Source organism: Eulemur rufifrons, chromosome 1 (genome assembly GCF_041146395.1).
Source record: "Eulemur rufifrons isolate Redbay chromosome 1, OSU_ERuf_1, whole genome shotgun sequence".
NCBI classification, from domain to species: Eukaryota; Metazoa; Chordata; class Mammalia; order Primates; family Lemuridae; genus Eulemur; species Eulemur rufifrons.
The window spans coordinates 65721212-65740584 of NC_090983.1; the positions used below are offsets into that span (position 1 = coordinate 65721212).

The window sequence follows — 19373 nt, forward strand, 5'->3', positions numbered from 1 at the left end:
CAACCACCAAAAACATTTAACACCCAAGCCACTTTACCCAGGAGATCCATGGTTTATAGTCTCAAAATATACCTAAACTTATATCCATTTAACCAGGCCAACTATTCGAATCTTTCCAAACACACCTAGAATAAATTCAACTTGCATCCGCTTGACATACTAATAAAACTAATTGCCAAACTCTAAGCCATTACTTCTTTATATTAAAGAAAAGCTACTTCTTATGAATTGCTAAACTTAAATGCCTGTTCCCAAATCCAAGGTGGAGAAAGAGCAAAGTCTGGGACCTATTTTTGCCAAAAATCTTCAACCTGAATCTAATCAGGCCTTTAGACCTATAGGAAATATAGAACAAGGGGACAAGGTAAACACTACCACAAGGAAACAAATTCAGAATGTGGAACGTGCTACAGGTTCTCTTCTGAAAGTCAGGAGAGGGGGAGAGGGACGTGGTGAGATACTATTTTCTGACATTTAAAAAGACTAAAGCGACAAAAAACAACAACAGCCCACAGTGCAATATGTGAACCTTGATTGAATCTTGGTTCCAAAAAACAAAAATGATGACAAATGACATTTAGGGAATAATTAGATAATATTAAAAAATGATTGTTAATTCTGTTAACAGTGATAATGGGATGGTGATTTTTTTTTTTTAGTCCTTAGTTGGAAATGCATACTAAAGTTTGTCAGATGAAATTACATGACATCTGAGATTTGCTTTAAAGTATTTCAGCAAACATCAACCCAACTAACATTGTTCTCTGACCAAAAGATGCTCTCCAAAAAACAAAAAGTTTCTACAGTTCAATGCGTTTGGGAAATACTGAATACTCTGTTTCCTTTCAAGGATATTCATAATGAACATTAGCTCTAAGGGTGCTCAAAACTCCTTCAGTTAAAAGCAAAATATCTGGTTTGCTTTTGTTAGCCCAGATTTTTCCACTTATTTATTCACAGAACTTTTTCCCCTGTGGAACACCTGTTAATTTCCTGAGAATCAGTTTCCCATGGAACCCACTTTGGGAATTCTTGCTTTACCTAAATAAATCTTAAGAGAAGTAAGGCTCTCTTATGTCACATGCACAATTCAAGAACCCTGAATGTGAATTTTACAATTGCATCTATTTGCAATTTAGGAGTCACTCACCATTTTGGTGTCTTTTGCATTTGGAGGTACATTTACTCTTTAAGTTAACATGTTTTAATTTATAAGTAGACTCTTTCTACAATATAAAATTCCCCTGCAAAATTTCCTTCAAATGGAGTTAAATTTTATTTATTCAAATCCATTTCCTTGGATATCTACAATGAAAAAGATTTCAAATTAATCCAAATTATCATACCATACCTACTTTTCACTTTCAAAACTACCTTGAAATATTTCAAAGGTTTCCCCATTTCCAAAGACTCATCAAAATAAATTACTGGATTTACAGTTAAAACAAAAACAAAACAAAACTCTGAAATCAAAACTCTAAAGTCTTTCAGTTGGTACTTAAGGTTTCCAGTACAAGAAATCAAAGCCCCCTAGATTTCCATCTTTACGTAACAAAAGTGGTCTGATTCTTATAAACAGGTGCTTTGGAAAAACTGAACTAATCCCAAAAGAGATTTACCTTAATCACAAATTCTATTTACACCAAGGCTAAAAGTTGCATAGCAAGCTTTCAACTAATATCTATAGTTCATTTGAGAAAAATTGTATCCTATTCCATTTAAGAACCCCAACACTTAAAAACACTTTGGAAATGTACTTAAAAGAAAACAAAAATGGCTAACAAAGAAATCTGAGCTAGAAGTAACTGCTACAAGGAAATATCCAAATTTGATGTTTCCTTGCCTCTAGGAGGTAATTTACAATGTTCAAAACCCTTTCAATATACATTCTGTCATGTGACCCTCAAAACCCTGGAGAGACATCTCTCTTTCATCATAGTGGCATATACCTAACATGGCTCAACTTGAAAGCCTGCAACTTAGCAACGCTTCACTATCCTTTCCATAGATGGAATAGAGGCATGGATAACTCTACTCAGCTGAGCATTGTAGAGCCCATCACCTCCTGTCTCCCAAGAGGGATGTTCAAGCCAGACCCCACCATGGGAAATATCTTCCACAATTGTACTTTGTGGTACGTAGATACAGCTAACTATTCACAGGCATTTAGACCTTCATACATATCACCCACCAGGTCTTTCTTGTTACTCCACAAGGAGAGAAGACTCTTCTTTGAACTCACTGCACCTGCTTACGGTTGTCCAGTAATGTTTCTGCACCGTCATCCTATGGAGCTTCCCATTTTTTTCCCCACATCAGTGTGCCCACATGAAAGAACATGTAACTGTAAGTAACACATGTGAGGGCAGACAAAACAGCTTGGGGATAAAAATGACCCAGGTTTGAATCCTGGATCCCCCTATCTTCGCCACATGAGCACCTTGGCCTCGGTTTCCTTTCAGGCAGGCGTGTGGAGGTCGGTCCTGCCTTCTTAAGGTTACCAGAGGGCTAGAGGGAAGAGAACCTCCCGAGAGTGACAGGCACAGAGCGAGGCTGAACAACTGTGGCTCTGTGCCAATCTCCCTTTCTCCCAACGGGGAAACAAAGAGCAGTATTTTGTTTTTAAATATGAAGGTAAGACTAGATCTCTACCATCAAGAAGCCTACAACCCATCCTGAAAGCCAAACAAGTGAACATCTTAATAATAAAAGGCAAAGAGAGAAAAACAGAATGAATGTACAATGTGCTAGGGGTTCTAAAAGGAAATAACCACTTAAATGCGGAAGGGAGGGAAATCAGAAAAATGTTCGTGTGAAAGCAGTATTTATTTGAGGTAGGCCTTGAAGGACGTTGAAAATTTCAGTGGCAGTGGAAGGGGAGAAAAACCTCATTAGGGGCAAAATTGAAACAAAGTATGTGACAGTCAGGGATCGGCAGGAGCTCAGTGTTATGAGCAGAGATGGGGAGGACAGCCATGTCTGGAAAGCAAAGTTAGGGACCAGATCACAGAGAATCTTGAAAGCTAAAAATAAAATGGGGATGGCACCACTCTCATTTGTCCTTGCAGCACGACAGCACTATGGTGCTTTCGGCTGCAAGTAACAGAAAATGCCTGACTATAATTGTGACTTACATTGTAGTCTTGGGCCAGGCACAGTAGCTCACGCCTGTAATCCCAGCACTCTGGGAGGCTGAAGCGGGAGGAGCTCAGGAGTTTGACACCAGCCTTGAGCAAGAGCGAGACCCCATCTCTATTTTAAATAATAAATAAATAGTGGTCTCAAGCTTTTTTGATCAAGCAGCCCAAAACTAAACATGTACCCCCCCAACATGTTATAAATTGTATATAATTTATATATAATTAAAACAGTAGTTATAAATTACATGTAATAACCATGTACATTATAAAGCATCCATTAAAAACTTTTTAAAGGATGAAAGTCAAACAGTATTTTTCTTTTTTTTTTTTTTTTTTTTTTTGAGACAGAGTCTCACTCTGTTGCCCAGGCTAGAGTGAGTGCCGTGGCGTCAGCCTACCTCACAGCAACCTCAAACTCCTGAGCTCAAGGGATCCTCCTGTCTCAGCCTCCCGAGTAGCTGGGACTACAGGCATGTACCACCATGCCCGGCTAATTTTTTCTATATATATTTTTAGCTGTCCATATAATTTCTTTCTATTTTTAGTAGAGATGGGGTCTCGCTCTTGCTCAGGCTGGTCTCGAACTCCTGAGCTCAAACGATCCGCCCACCTCGGCCTCCCAGAGTGCTAGGATTACAGGCGTGAGCCACTGCGCCCGGCCCCAAACAGTATTTTTAAGTTAATTTTTATTAATACAAACCATATACAATTTTTATGCCAACTTGTCAAATTTGATTTAAAAGTCATTTTCTAACCTCGCAACATTTACTTGTTCCTGTATACTTACTTCATTATCGTCACTCTACATTTTCTTTGCAAGAAAACTTTTCCAACCACTTGCCCATTTTGTGGGGTCAGTTTAGTTAAAACTGGATATTATAATATATAAATCCATTGATATGGATAGAGTTCACCAAAAGCAAGAATGAGGGTAACACTTATTTCTAGCAGGTTGTACAATATCCACTTTCCCTCAGGTGACCTCCTGTAACCTAAGTTGACAAGAGACTATACATACCAACCAGTGTCAACCCAAAGCTTAATTTTTTTCTAACATTCTAATATTTTTTTCCCCTTCCATATTGGGTGATCTAGCACACTCTACTTTGGAGATCACTGTCTGAAACAATAATGAAAATGCTTCTTCTCACCCAAGAAGTTCTGAGTCACAGTGGTTGTAGGGTTGGTTAATTTAGCAGCTAAAAAAAGTAACTGTGGTCTTAGGCACCTCAATCTTTGCACTCTGTGCAACTTGTTCTCTTGTGCTGACCACCTTATGTTTCAAATACAGCAGGACCCAATAGGTATCACATACCTACTCATTAACTAGTCATTGGCAACAGCTATGGTTATTACTAAAACTAACTTGGCTTAATCAAGATTCACCCCCTGGGGCAAGGGACACATCCAGCTTACCCTTAAATACATGGTCAGTGGAAAACCAATCAAAAGCAGAATTATGGTACTAAGTACAGTTGGTCCTCTATACTTGGCCGCCGGTTCCATATCCACAGATTCAACCAACCATGGTTTGAAGATAAAAAACAATAAAAAATAACAATACAACAATTAAAATAATAAAATAAAAAATAGAATATAACATTTACATTGTATTAGGTAATATAAGTAATCTAGAAATGATTTAAAATATACAGGAGCACTGGATAGGTTATATGCAAATACTACACTACTTTATACAAGGGACTTGAGTGTCTGAGAATCTTGGTACCCATGGGTGCCCTGGGACAAATTCTCCATAGGTACTGAGATGACTGTAATGTTATAAATTATTACAGCAATCCCCAATGAATCACATAACCACCAGAGCATGAGTGAGCCTCGAAACAGGCAGAAGAACCATCCACACTGAGCCTGACTCCAATTTCTGAATCCCAAGCAAATAAAAAGTTATTGATCTAAGCCACAACAAACAAGGGGGACAGAACCGAAAATGCTGTTGTACGAGCAACCAAGCATCCCTGCCATAGCATTCTATATTTGTAGGATGGTGGAGGGGTGGGAAGAACCATACTGTTTCATTTCCACAGATTTTTCAAATTCAAACATCTAGTTCAGAATCAGCAAGCACTCAATAAACATTAATAATTGATGTTACTAATCCCAAGTAATTTAGAACAAAGCATGGCAGAGAGAGGGAAGCATAATGGGTTACATGGGAATAATGACCAACTCTTAAGTTTTTAGCAGTAATTCAATACCCCCTTACGCAAGTGCCTGCGTGCACAGCAACTCAGAGCCTCACAGAATGTGGACAAGTCCACTGCTCTCAAGACTACAGGGGTATACATCACAAGAACATTAAAAACGTTCATATCCTTTGCCATAGTGGTATGTTGCTATGACCAGCAATACCAGTTCTGGAAACACACTGCACTGGCTAGCTCTTTTTGTTTGCCCCGCTCCCTCCCCTCTCCATTAATAATAACCTCCTTCTTTGTGGGGTACTTTGTCTCCCCATAGTCCCTTCTTATGGATCTCATCGTAACTCTCCTTTGGCAGGCATCAGGCCAATTTGGATTCTCTCCAAGGTTTTCCCAAATTGGAACTAAGATCAAAAAGGCAGTTTCTTGCTGTGAGGTTTTACATTTCCTCAAAAGCACGTGTACTATAGGATCCCATTTTTGCATGAGTATATACATAAATGCACCAGAAAGTCACCGCCAAGGGTTTCTTAGAGACTTCTCCACCCTCCAGCCCCCCCCTCCCACCCACAGAGGTAACAAGCAGCTGTTCAGGATAGGTGTGTAGCCCTAGGTGTGCTGGGGTGGAGCAGGGAAGGGGCTGAGTCACTGTGGCTCTAGGCTATGTGGCTGAACTTACTGGGTTCACATCTATCCACAACTGCAGCTAGAAGATTTTTACTAATAACTTCCTTCATGTTAGTGGCAAAATCTGTGCTAAAATCCAGGGTCTACGTCATCCCTCTGCAACATTTTTCTGGTCCTTGACATGCCTGCCTATGAAACTCTCCTTTCCAGAACATTCTCCTTTATCACACACATCTGCAAGAGCCCCTAAAGACAATACCTACCCCAGAAGGGAAACCTCCATCAGTAACAAAGCCAAACCAAACCACAAGAACCCCTTTCACTCTCCACAAGATAATGTTTCCTGAAAGCCGCCTTCATCAAAAGTCCTCTATCATTCAAAATCCATTCTCCTTATAACAAAAAAACAACAGCCATTCTTGTACCTTGCTGCTCTCAATCCCTTTCCAGTACACTGATAACAAAGTCTCCCACCTTCATTAGCAAATACTGCTTCATGATGCTCCCTTCTCCTCTCCACCATGGAAATGGCAGCAATTTCAGACTCACCCCACCTCCTTCCCAGCAAGGGGAACCTATCAGTGGGTTCTGAGTGATATATCCTTTCTGAGGTTTCAACTCCAATGCCTAATATTTTGGAAAGACATTCCTCTGAGGACAAGTTTAAAAAGCTGAAGATACAAAACTGCTCAGACATACAAGAGCTAGCACGTAATCTCATTTCAGAACCTGTTAAAGACATCCATACCAGCTTCCAGATGAATGTCAAGCTGCAGAGTGCTCCTAACTAGGCAAGCAGGACACAGTACAAACATTTAGAGACACAGTGAAAATGGGTCACTTATAACCTACTACTTCTTTACCATTAAACCAATAGCATAAGGGAAGGATTTATTTAGCACGCAAAGTGCTGCAAAATCAGACTTATCCAGTCATCAGTAGAAAAAGCCCAAGAATGATGGCACCAAAAAAGGAATATTCATCTAGGCTTTGTAATCAGGCTGAGAGATACCAAGATGAAAGGCAAATGATATGTTCATTTCTTATTTTTAAAAAGAGGTACAGATTTGAGAAGTGATTTCCTTAAGAATGCTGTCTGGGTTACCAGTCTGGATTATAAATCACATTAGACCCTGAAGCCTACTTAATAAAAAGAAGTTGAAAACAAACAAATGATTAGTTTGAGGTATGTGACTTTCTGAAACTCTCTTAGGGAGAAAGTTTTATTACCATTATTAGTGAACTGTTTTTAATCCCTGAGATCAAAGCATAGATATTAACCTTGGGGTTCTGAAACCAAAATAACTCATAAATAAAATAATGTGAGAAATTGCCACGTATTAACATTAGTCTGTATGTCAGGTTTCGGCCAATCCAGTGACTCCGTGAATAAACAGAGGTATGGAGAAGGGAGTAGGGAGAATCAGAAGATATGGGTTCAAGTTCAACTCCACTATTTATGGATGACACCAGCCCAACTGATCTAACATCCCAGGCCTCAGTTAGGGTTCAGGGATAAAACATGCAAGTAAAACTGTCTATAAACCCCACAGCACTGGTCTATAAACCCCATAGCACTGTTCTAATATTACAGCACTGGCTCCAGATTTCCTACATTTCTCAAACTCCTGGAGAATCACAGAACTTTAGGGTTGCAAGGTAACCCCATTTTAGGGATAAGGATGAGAAACCAAGGCCCAGAAAGACTTAAGAGCCCTGTACAGCAAACATTTTTGTAAAGAGGGGGGGTGAGGAGGGTGGGGTCCTAGTTTTTCCACTGAAAAATGCATTTTAAAAGACAGTTCGAAACAAAGCTATTCTAGGGACTAAAACAAACCCCTCCTCTCCCCTTCACAAAAACATGTAAGCACGCTGCTTTATTTTGCTTCTGTAAATTTATTCCTATAACTTAGAGGTTAAACTAAACTTTTTATCAGAAAGATAAAAATAAAGCCATTTCTTTATCTATGAGACTCTCAACCCAAGGGAAACAAAATCTTCACAACTGGGTTAGAAATGTGTAACGGAAACATCAACATACCTACCATTATTAACCTCCACTTATGCTGGCAGGAGTCATTATAATATGGATTACAGCTCTACTAGCCCAGGGTACTGGTTTTAATGTTCTCAGGGAGATAAAGAATTATCACCAACTCAGAAGAGAATGTTGCCTAAAAATGGACAATTTAATCAAGACAATGCCATTGTCTCTAAAATTGTGCCCTCAAGCACCCAGTATCAAAAACCTACTATGGCACCAAATAAACTGTGTGTGGTTAAAGAGACAAAATGTTCTTTTTTCTACAGGCTGTTATGGGAAGCACAAAAAGGCTAACTATGAATCAGCTACATTTTAGCTCCACTATGGACATAAATTATGATAATTTGGACATTCTGGTGGTTAAACCAAGAAAGCAGGAAAATCACTGCTTCCAAGTTCCAGCAAAGCTTGGAAACAAAAAAGCTTGGTGCCAAAAAGTTAAGTTTGTGGCACCACAATTGCAAGACTGGGTCATGAAAAGTGACCTTAAATTTATTTCTGGGCTTTCCTGCCTCCACTAAAATTACTGACACTATTTCCCATCCCTTATTGTCAAATCACAACAGTCCGGAAGCCTGGACCAAGTTCACTTGGCAGGTAACAAGAACAACCCCAGGAGGAAGTCCTGAAGGATATCAGATACCATACTTACTTTATTCCCACATACTTTTCATTTTAAAACCGCCAGGATGTATTTATGATGCTTTTTGACTGACATCCACCAAGCATTCTGGCTGACACAAACTGCAAAAACTGGTATACTCTAAGGAAGGTTCCTTGTGTGGTCTTTAAGCAGTTTAGATGAGTAAAACATTCAGACGACTACTATAATGAACACCTCTCAGCCACTCATAAATTCTTTCATTCCCAGCAATCAAGAAGCAGCTGTTAAAATCCAGGAATCTTCCCAGTGGCAGATCTGAAATACCTCCAGGCTGGCCAAGGAAGCTTCACAACTGCTTCCTTCTCCCCTCCCCTGTCCCAGGAGTGCCAACCTGGCAGGAAAAACAGATGACCCAGGAAGAAAAAAAAAGAGTAGCGGATCTGGTGATGCAAACTCCTTTCATTTCCACTACAGAAATACCAACCCTCCGTGCCAACTAACCAGGTTTCTCCTTTCCTCTCCCACCCCCACCAAACATATATTAACTTCTGCAGTCTGGTGCGTCTGGCATTTCCAGAGCTAGGGATCTCAGAAGTCCAAAGCTCTTTCCTCAATGATTCTGAACCAGGAGCTTCTTTCTGCGCCAGAGTTTGGGGTCCATCCCACGTTAAGATTCAGCTTCCCTTTACTTTGTAACCCGCCGGGACGACGCTGCTCCCTCCGGGGTCAAGTTCAAGATGAAGGTGCCCTCCTGACTTCCCCAAGTTGACTCCAGCAGGGAGAAGCGCTAAGAACAGTCCTATCACCTGAGGCACAGGGATCTGGGGCTGCCAAAAGTGGGCCGAAGCGAGTAGGGAGAAGACTGTCGCCGAGCCCGGGGTCCTCCGCCCCTCGCCGCGGCGCCGCATTTCTACCTGGCCACCGCCGCATTTCCTCCCGGAGCCTTACACTATAAGTTAGTTTTCAGAATGCCGGTTCAGAGACCTTTCTGCCTGCAAACACGCTACACAATGCCTGGGGCTTCCTTCCCAGCCAGCCGATCTGAAAAGCCGCTGCACCAAAGCCGGGAGCTCCCCCCCAACCCCCAATGCTGCGCGTCCTCACCCCAAAGTCCTCCAGGGAGAACGTGCGCCCTGACACAGTCCCCCAAAAGTGACCAGTCTGCATCCAAGAACAAGGGGCTCACAATCTTGACACAACTCTGGTTTTTCTGAGCTCCCCCCCCCCCCAACAAAAGTCCTCAATGTCTAATTCTAACTCATCCCGCTCCCCACCCAAAGAGCGTAGATATACTAATGCAGTGTTCTTGGAAGCGAAGTAGACTTTCAGCCCAGACTGGGGCAGTAGGACTCCCACCCCCCACCCTACCCCACGCCGGCTTAAGTTCGCTCGGCAACTTCGAGACCCGCGCACTCCGACACTCCGGGGGCGCCCTGGACCCCGCGGTGCCAGGCGCGCCTCTCCCCCGCCTCCCCCCGCCCCAGGTACCAGGCGCAGCCCAGGCCCTTGCCAAGCCCGAGGGCTACAGAGGAGGCGGGAAAGGGGGCGAGCAGGCGCGCCGGGCGGGGGTGGTCCCGAAGCTCCAGCGTGCCCCGCGTGTTCCCGGTTCCTGGTTCCCCCTACCCCGGCTCCGCCGGAGACCGGCTAGGTCGGACGCAGAGGAAACGGCGCAGGGAAGGTGCGGACTCCCCAGAAACGCCGAGACCAAGGCCCGGGGTGCCCAACATGTCTGTGCCTGTGCCCGGAAAGCTCCCGAACGGGGGAGGGGGCGCCAGAAACTTTCCCACACGCCTTTCCCCTCTCCCCGGACACCCTCTCCTCCTCCCCGAGACCCTCTCTTCCTCGCAGCACCCCGGCAGCTGGCCGGGCCCCGGACGCTCGGAGGTCCGCGGCGGCGCCCAGGCGGCGGGAGTTACCTGCCGGGAAAGTTTCCAGCTCCTCTGCGCGGTTCCCCACCCCCAGGGCCCGGCCTCGGGGCGCGGCCGGCTCGGCGCTCCGCGGCTGCCTCTCCTCCCGCTCCCGAGGCGGCAGCCGCTCCCGCAGCTGCCACAGCGAGGGCTGCGCTCCGGCCCGTCCCCCCGCCTCACTCGGCCCACAGCCGGGCCTCATTGGCAGCGCGAGTCCCCGCCCTTGCGCGTGTTCCCGAAGGCACCTTCCTCTCGCGCGCCCGCCCCGGCCGCGCCTCCCGCGCCCCTCCCCGCCCGCGGCTGCGGCAGCTCCAGGGACCCGCTGGGGCGCGGCGCGCGAACTTTCGCGGGGCGTGGGTGCGGCGCCTCCCCGCCCCTCCTCTCGGGGCCTGGTCCCGGCGGGAGGCACCCCGGCTTCCCTCGAGGGGGTGGTCCCCGGCCGCTGCGCCTGGACCCCTCCGGGACCGGAGTGACATGGGTGATGGTCTTTTTTGCAGTCTCTTTGAAATCAGTAAAGTGACCCTCCTCACTACTTTTTAAAAACAACCAAGGAGGACATATGGGAGCAATTAGCCGAGCTGGAGTTCCCGTGGATGCTTTAGGGTGGCTCGTGTGGCTTTCTTCGATTTTCTCTGCCTCAGTTAACTACACACACATACACAGAAATACGAACACACTCAAACACGCTCACATTCTGGGGCCAGAGTGAACTAAGGGAGAGGGAAGGTGTAAGAAAGCATCTCCCTGGCTGCGCCTTGTTCTCTCCTGAAAGCGAATTAGGGACGTTCGGGGACAGTTGATTGCCTGGACGTCCCTGGGGCCCCGGGTCTGTAGCCTGCTCGGACCCCTCCTGGCTGGCCAGTGCTGTCTTCGCTACATCCACCGAGGGCCGGCGTCGTGCTTCTGTCGCTGGGAGGAGGGAGGCATGGCGGGGATGGGGGGAGAACACACAAAGACGTTATTATTATGTCGGTTGGTGGCAGTAAATTAAACTCCTGAGTTCCCAAAATGTTTTGTTATGCCTCAGCAGAGCAAAAGCCAGGTTAGGCCCTAGGGATTCGGGAATCCTGGGTTCTCCAGATCCTCCCAGGACTCTCAGGCAGCCAAATCGGTCTAGGGGACTCAGCCCACTTCATACCCGAAACCCTCTAGGCCAGCCTTCGTCATGGAAGGATTAACTAGAACTGCTGCTGCCTTGTGTGGCCAGCGGGAATTGTGCACGGGTCACCCCATTGGTGCGTCTGGAGCAGAGAATACAGAAGTTGCTATAAATGGATTTATTGGCAACCCCTAACCTTGCTGTGACAAACTTGCCTTTAAAGACAACTGTGTTTTAAACAAGTTTCCCCATAAAAACTTCAACCTCACGCAGAGCTTTCCAATATAAAGATACCGGCAGGAGGGGTGTCCATATTTAAAGTTCAATGGAAAGGGACTGGAAGCAAAATGCCAATCTCTCTTCATAAATTAAAAATGACTGAAATCTGCTGGATATTTCACCCACAGTTTCAAAAGCCTGATTATTATTATTGTGTTGATATTTGAGCAGTAAACGTATCAGCAGCCTTGAAGTCTTCCTGAAACAAGGCAGGATATGAATATTTAAAATAAAATACAAACGTATTAAACCAGAAAAGCTATTGACGTCTTTCTCCATTCTGAAATGTCTCATTGCTGAAAAATACGGCAATATGTTTTATTTTATTAATTTCTCTTGAAATGCGTAAAAGTTACCAATCTTTCAACAGCAGATGAAAAAGCCAGACTGCAACCTTAATGATAAAAGAATCACACAAACAAAAGACAAAAACCCCATGGTATTCTGACTAATCTGAAACAGTAAGATATGAGAAACAGTCCTAAGGAAATTCAAGGGTGAGGGAAAAAAAAACGAAGGCTTCCAGTAAGACCAGTTTTGGGAGAAAAAATTATGAAAATTTTCTAAGCATCTTAATATGTGAAGTATTAGCTAAGCACAAGTTCAAAACTGAATTTTAATACTTTTTTTAAAAAAATCTACTTTTCCCTTAAAAAATAAAAGTGCTTTTAGTTAGTTGTTTGGTGATAGTTTGTTTGTGTTTTTTCGGGGACGAGAGAGCAGTTTCCTGCTCCAGACTTTGTTATAATGAGTGAAATGTGTAATGGTTGAAATTTATCATTTGTCGCACATTCTTCTGTCTTTGCCTCTTCTCAGCTATATTTCCAAATTTTTGATGAAATTGCTTAGTTAAATTGGGCTTTGAAGGCAATGATTTTTTTTTCCCTCTACCCTCAAAACTCCCTAAGTAGCAAGTAGAAAAATCACGTAAAGTAAATACGTTAATTACTGTCATCAACTTTAAATTATTTTTAGTTGAAAAAGTTTTGTCTTTATAGTTTCAGAAGTCACAGTCACTAAAGAAGTAATTTCATCACTGCCTACTTAGGAGTGTTTAACATTCTAAACAGGCATACAGCTAGCAATCTGAAATTTGCACACAGAAGGGCCCTGTCTCCCCTTCTTCCTGTAGTGTTTATATAATCCAAACTACATATGTTATATGCACAATCTGATCTCCAGCTTTAAACAGCTAACATTACGTAGAGTATGTTGTACTAAAAACATCAAAGCTGTCTTAAGCTGTAGGTGAGAATGGTACATTTTATAAAAGACAAGGCCAAAAACAGAGTAAAAAAAATTCAAGGGTAAGGGAAAAAAACGGAGCCTTCCATTAAGACCAGTTTCACAAGAAAAAAATATGAAAATTTTCTAAGCATCTTAATATGTGAAGTATTAGCTGAGCACAAGTTCAAAAAATGAATTTTAATACTTTTTTTAAAAATCTGCTTTTCCCTTAAAAAATAAAAGTGCTTGTAGTTAGTTCTTTGGTGATGGTTTGTTTGTATTTTTTATGGGGAGGAGAGAGCAAGAATAGCTCCTGCTTTTCTGGAGTATCCCTGCTCATCCCGTTCATTTTAAAAAGCTCATTCATCACATTTCTGTTGATACCAACTGGAAAAAAATTAAAAGAAAAATATATATCACATGAATATTATATGCTGCACACATTCCCCAAACATACATATGATATATTGTATTCCATTTTTAAATTTTCTGTCAGTTTGCCAGCAATGTAGCTTTTCTCATCAGAATGAAAGAAAACAACAAATAATAAACTAGTTAATTTTACCATACAATTTACTGCCCAGGGCAATAGACTGAGAAAGGCATGAGAAAACAATGTGCCTTGTGAGTGTTAGTACGCTTTTTTCCCTTGCTCAGATTCATAAGTATTTTTATTTTAAATCAAGCCTAAGTTAGGATCATAGCCAGTATTTATTATGGTATGTGTAGTATAGAATACATAGTGAGAAGTGAAATGTTTAAAACAGTATAGTAATTACATACAAAAACTGAGACAGGACTAAAAAAAGAAATGTAAGGCAATTTTTAAGGCAACATTTAAGGAAATCCAGACAAAACGATTCAGCACACAAACACTTTTTTCTTTCTTTGGGGTGTTTTTTAATGTTTACAGAATTCATTCTCCTTTGGTTCATTCATTCTTCCTCTCCCTTTTAACATTTTGGGAAAGAAAAGAATTTTTGAAGACATAGGGAATAATAACATACATTGGGTGTAGTTAGAAATCAGCTGGGAAAAGCAATGAAATTACATACCCCCACACTGTCCCTGCATGTGTAATGATCCGTGGTCACACACGTGTACCAACACCATGGTCAGATGTGGGCTAACGGCAGACATTCATCCAGGGATATGGAAAGGCATAACTGTACACTGTTAGCCAGGCAGTTAAATTAAAGGAGTCATGGGACATATAAACCCCTTCACAGGTCTAGCACATGGCCTGCCAATATTGTAGAAACTCATCCAATACTGGTTAGGCAGTTAATTATTTAAACCGACAAGGAGTCCACTGAGGGAAGAAGCAGGGAGATAGATTCCGAGGTTCACATTTCCTTATAAGAATATGGGAATATCTAAAGTCCTGGGAGAATCTGGTTTAAGATAGCATGCCATCTGACTAATATTTTCAATATAGATTTAGCCCACTCTTATGATGGTAGAAGTGTCCTACGGAGGGAAACAGAAATGTCCCTTACTCAGGAAGGATAAGGTAACGCAATCTGGTAGTAATCCCTTTGAGAAATGTCAGTGAGTCTGGTTCAGATAGTTTAAAAAGAAATGTGCTGTTAACTTTGAGTACAACAGATGCATTTCAATATTCTCCACCTTGGGAATGTCACTTCCCTCTCTTCAGCAAGTTGTGCAAGAAACGGCAGTGGCAATGAAGTCATAATATCTAGATGCCAGTTCTGACTTTGTCACTTATTGTTTGTGATTGCTGGCAATTCGTTTAGTCTTTTTGAGCCTCAGGTTCCCAATGTATGAAGAGAGGAGGATATATAGAATCCCAGCCTCACGGATTTTTTGGGAAGATTAAATGAAGAAAGGCGAAAACCACTTAATAAATTAGAAAATGCTCTACTAAAGTTCATTTTTATTTAAAAGACAATAAACTATTTTTCTTGGAACCACTTAGGTTTGAATAACAACCTAAAGGTTCGACCAGAGCAGTCCAGAATGCCTACATTTGCACTCTTGAGGAAGAGTGATTTCAAGATGATTTAGTGGTAGGTAATAACTCCAATTAAGCTCTCAGAGACTCATCTGGGGGTAAATTGGCAGTTCTTGTCTCAAACAGTAGCAGTCACAAGAGCAATTTACAGAGATATATTTTTGTCCTATGTTAATGTTAAAGAGAAAAAATTATATGTATACAATACAGGCATATCTCACTATGCAAACCAACATATGGAAATTCTTAATTACATAATATATTAATTGTAAAGGAAATATTTCCTTTAAAAATTTTTTACTGAGATTCTTTGCAAGTGCCACTACAATCTTATTTATATTATTAATTAGTGACAATCTTTTCAATTCTGTGAAATAGCGCTGATAAACACTAATGAAATTATAAACTTGAACCCCTACAAATATTTTTGTCAATCCAAATGCTAATCAGAACTGCTTTCCAGTTGCATGTTTATTTGAAGAAATGCAAATGAGAGAACAGCACTTATCAAAAGATTTGGTTTAAAGGGAGTGAGGGGGTGAGAGGAACATAAATATGGAGAGCCTAGCCAAAACAGAGACTTTGGTTTTGTTTAAAAATCAGTCTGCAGCTTCTCCCTCAATGATCAGACAACCTAATCCAGAAATGGATAAGGAATATATTCCTTTTTATTAATTTATTTAAATATGGAATACATCACAAATTTGTGTGTCATCCTTGCAGAAGGGCCATGCTAATCTTCTCTGTATCATTCCAATTTTAGTATATGTGCTGCAGAAGCGAGTACTATATTGATATTTTTGATGATGAAAATAATCAATTTGATAGAACTGGAGAGGTTTGTCCAAGAAAGGGCCACTTAGAATAGACCACAATAACTTTCAAGCCAAAGGTGCATAGAACAGAATTCATGCATTTAGAAAACTATTTTTTAAACTAGTTTTGGGATTTTAATACAATAATTAGAAATTCTATCTATCTAACAGTCTGTTAAAGATCTGAACATTTTAGATTTAGGGCAGAAACTATTTAAATATAAATCTTTGCTCCTCTATATCTTTTTTGAGTCTCATGTCTAAATGTTTCAATGGCTTTAACGGGAGTCATGTCTGACTGAGAGAAAATAGGGCACTGTGTAATTATCAGGAGAAATTAAACTACCAAGCTTCATTAGAGAAGTCACCCCTTACCTAGAGCATTTGCTCTAAAAGCCAGATACTTAGTAAAGATTTATTTGAGTACTTAGTGAGCTGTAGCTAAAGCCCTGTTACCTTTCAGTGATTTCAAAGCTCTTCCTAAAACTCCTTTTGCTTTCACAGCTAATCTATTGCCTCTCAACTCTTCAAGGTTTTCAGTGCCTTTGAAAAGACCACCTGAAGGGAAAGAGATTACTGATACAATTACAATAGAAACAGGTTAAAACAAGATGTCAGGAACCCAAAATAAGACAGCAATCACTGAGGATTAAAATTAGATGGTGTCGTCTTAGATTCTTCATCTTCTTTCTAAATCACCATGCCCCCATCCTACCTGCAGGATTTAACCAGAATGTCAGAGGCCTAACTCTTGTTGGACAAAGAATTGGTACCTGCAATCAGAAAAAAAAAAAAAAAAGGTATAACATAATATTTATTTGAGAAGCTATATTTAACTTATTCAAAATCAGGTGGCATGCAGAGAAATTAGATCATTTATATGTTGCTAGTGGGAGTATAAAATAATATAGCCTCTCCGGGAAATGATTTAGGAGTTTTGTGAAAAAAAAAAAATTAAGCATGAAACTACCAAATGACTCAGCAATTGCACTCCTGGATATTTATCCTTGAAACAACCCAGATGCCCTTCAACAGATGAATGAGGTCAAACAAACTGTGACACATCCATACCGTGGAATATTACTCAGCAATAAAAAGGAATGAACTGTTGATGTGTACAACTAGTATGTATCTCCAGGGATTATACTGAATGAAAAAAAGCCAATTCCAAAAGGTTACATACTGTATGATCCGTTTAAAAAACTTTCTTGAAATGATAAAATTATAGAAATGGAAGACAGATTAGTGGTTGCCAGGAGTCAGGGACCGTGTGAAGGGCAGGGAGGGCAGGTGTGACTATAAAAGGGCGACGGGAAGGATCCTCATAGTGATGGAAACGTTTCTTGACTGTACACCTGTCAATATCCTTGTGATAGTGTACTATACTTTTGCAAGATGTTACCGTTTGGGATAAACTGGGTAAAAGGTACAGGAGCTCTCTGTATTATTTCTTATAACTGCATGTACATCCACAATAATCTTAAAATAAAAAGTTTAGTTTAAAAAAATCAGATTAAAAAAACATTCAGCAAGCTGGAAGCCAAAACAATAATAGGAAAAATTGACTTAAAAAAGAGACCTGTGTATCATCACTTAGAATGACAAATATATTAAAAGCAAGATCGTCTCCAGATATTGATTAAAACATAACATCCAGAGGCCCTTAAGAAGAATGGAAATCTGTACAATAAATAATGCTGATGACCAAATGGCAGAGTAGCTTAAAAGCTGATCATAGCCTGACAACTTTTTTCCACTAGAATGTGACCCTCAGAAGGATAAGAAATATACTGCATGATTTAATAAATATAAACTGTGCATTTTTTCCCAACTATCTATTGCCATGTAATGAACCACCCCAAACTCAGGGACTTCATGCAATAATGATAATTTATTTTCCTCACAAATTTAGGGTTTGACTGGGCTTAGCTAGGCAGTTTTCACTCAGGGTCCCTCATAAAGTTGCAGTCAGAGTATGGCTGGGGTGGGGTCTGGTGCCTGGACTAGGAAGACTCAAGCAGCTGGGAGCCAGAGTTGCTGGGGCTCATTGGGCATCTCTATCTATCTGTCTCCAGGTGGTTTCTCCTCATGGTGGTTTCAGCATAGTCAAATCTCTTATATGGCAGCTGAGGGCTCCCAGAGTGAGTTCCCAAGAACAGCAGCAAAAGCTGCATGGCCCTTAACTGCAGACTTCTCAACTGAAGGAAAAGAACCAAAAAAGAAAAGAAAAAAAGCTGCATGGCCTTTTCCAACCTAGATTCAGAAGTCCCGCAGCATCCTTTAATGCTCTTGCTGAGCATTGCCGTGGTATAATAAAAAGACCTCGTGCTTTAGACATGGACGAACTTGCACTCACAGCCCAGTTTTCCCTCTCCTAGCTATGAGACTGTGGCAAAGTGATTTAACTTCTTTGCAACCCAAGGTGAAACTGTTATCTTAATAGTGGGCACCAGACTTCCCCCCCACCCCCGGAAGGTAAAGATGTTTTTACTGGGAAAACATTTATTGGGGTAGAAGGTGAGAGTTAAGTGGCGAAGTATCAGAGACAAGGGCCAAACTGCTCTCCCTGTGACAAGGAGAAGAATTTGTAAGGAGAGGAAGTAAGGGGAAACTGCAAGACAGCAGAAGGTAGGAGGCTATGTGTACAAAGGACATTTCCCTTCTCCTGCAGTGTGGTGGCTAAAGGACATTTTAAGAATGAGAGTGTCTATTATTAAGTTTAAAGTTGGTGGTGGTAATGTGCGGCTTCTCTGTATCCTTCTGTGCCCTTCTCCCTCCCTCAGCCACTAACATACTTTTAATGACAATGACTTTAACCATTTTGCAATGTAATGGCACATAGTAAATAATAAATGGTAACAAATATTACAACGCTTGAGCAAAAGCTCAAATTTGCATATCTTAATAAGAAGACTAATTAATTATTCCTTGATATGCCAGTTAATGGTATAGTCAGAGAAAACTCAGCTCATATGGGCTTAACCAATAACAGAGTGTTATTGGCTCACTTAAGTCGCAAGACCATAGGTAGAGGAAGCTTCAAAATTGGATGATCCGGCAATTCAACAAGGCCATCAGGGTTTCATTTTCTTTCCATCTTCTGCTCAATGTTACCTCCATCCTTCATCCTAATGCTGATTCCTCCTGTGAATGTGATATGGCTGGAAACTGCAACTGGGCTATGTGATTCCTCTTTATATCCAGTAGGAGAGAGCACAGATTTCTGTCCCAACATGCTAAGCAAGAGTCCTGAAATTCACCCTGACTGGACCACCTGAGATCAAATGTCCACTTCCAAACCAATGACAGAGGGTGGTTGGGGACCTGCCGGGTGGGGAACCTGAGGTCTTGGGGCCACATGTGGCCTTCTGGATCCTTAAGTGTGGCTCTTTTTTTTTTTTTTTTTTTTTTTTTGAGACAGAGTCTCACTCTGTTGCCCTGGCTAGAGTGCAGTGGCGTCACTGTGGCTCACTGCGACCTCAAACTCCTGAGCT

General features: G+C 41.6%; 1 protein-coding gene and 1 non-coding gene across 5 annotated transcripts in view; both read right to left on the reverse strand.

Moving 5' to 3' along the window:
• TANC1 (tetratricopeptide repeat, ankyrin repeat and coiled-coil containing 1) overlaps window positions 1–10630 on the reverse strand; it is a 222291-nt gene extending 211661 nt beyond the window's left edge. For all 4 annotated transcript variants that reach the window (XM_069497146.1, XM_069497197.1, XM_069497105.1 and 1 more), the window contains exon 1: window positions 10494–10630. The gene's annotated coding sequence lies outside the window, so the exon portion shown is untranslated. The remainder of the gene's footprint in view (window positions 1–10493) is intronic.
• A 5114-nt stretch (window positions 10631–15744) lies between these two features.
• LOC138387823 (U6 spliceosomal RNA) lies at window positions 15745–15851 on the reverse strand. Its single transcript, XR_011233988.1, has one exon. It is a non-coding gene; the product is annotated as a U6 spliceosomal RNA (small nuclear RNA).
• Between the last annotated feature and the right edge of the window lie 3522 nt (window positions 15852–19373).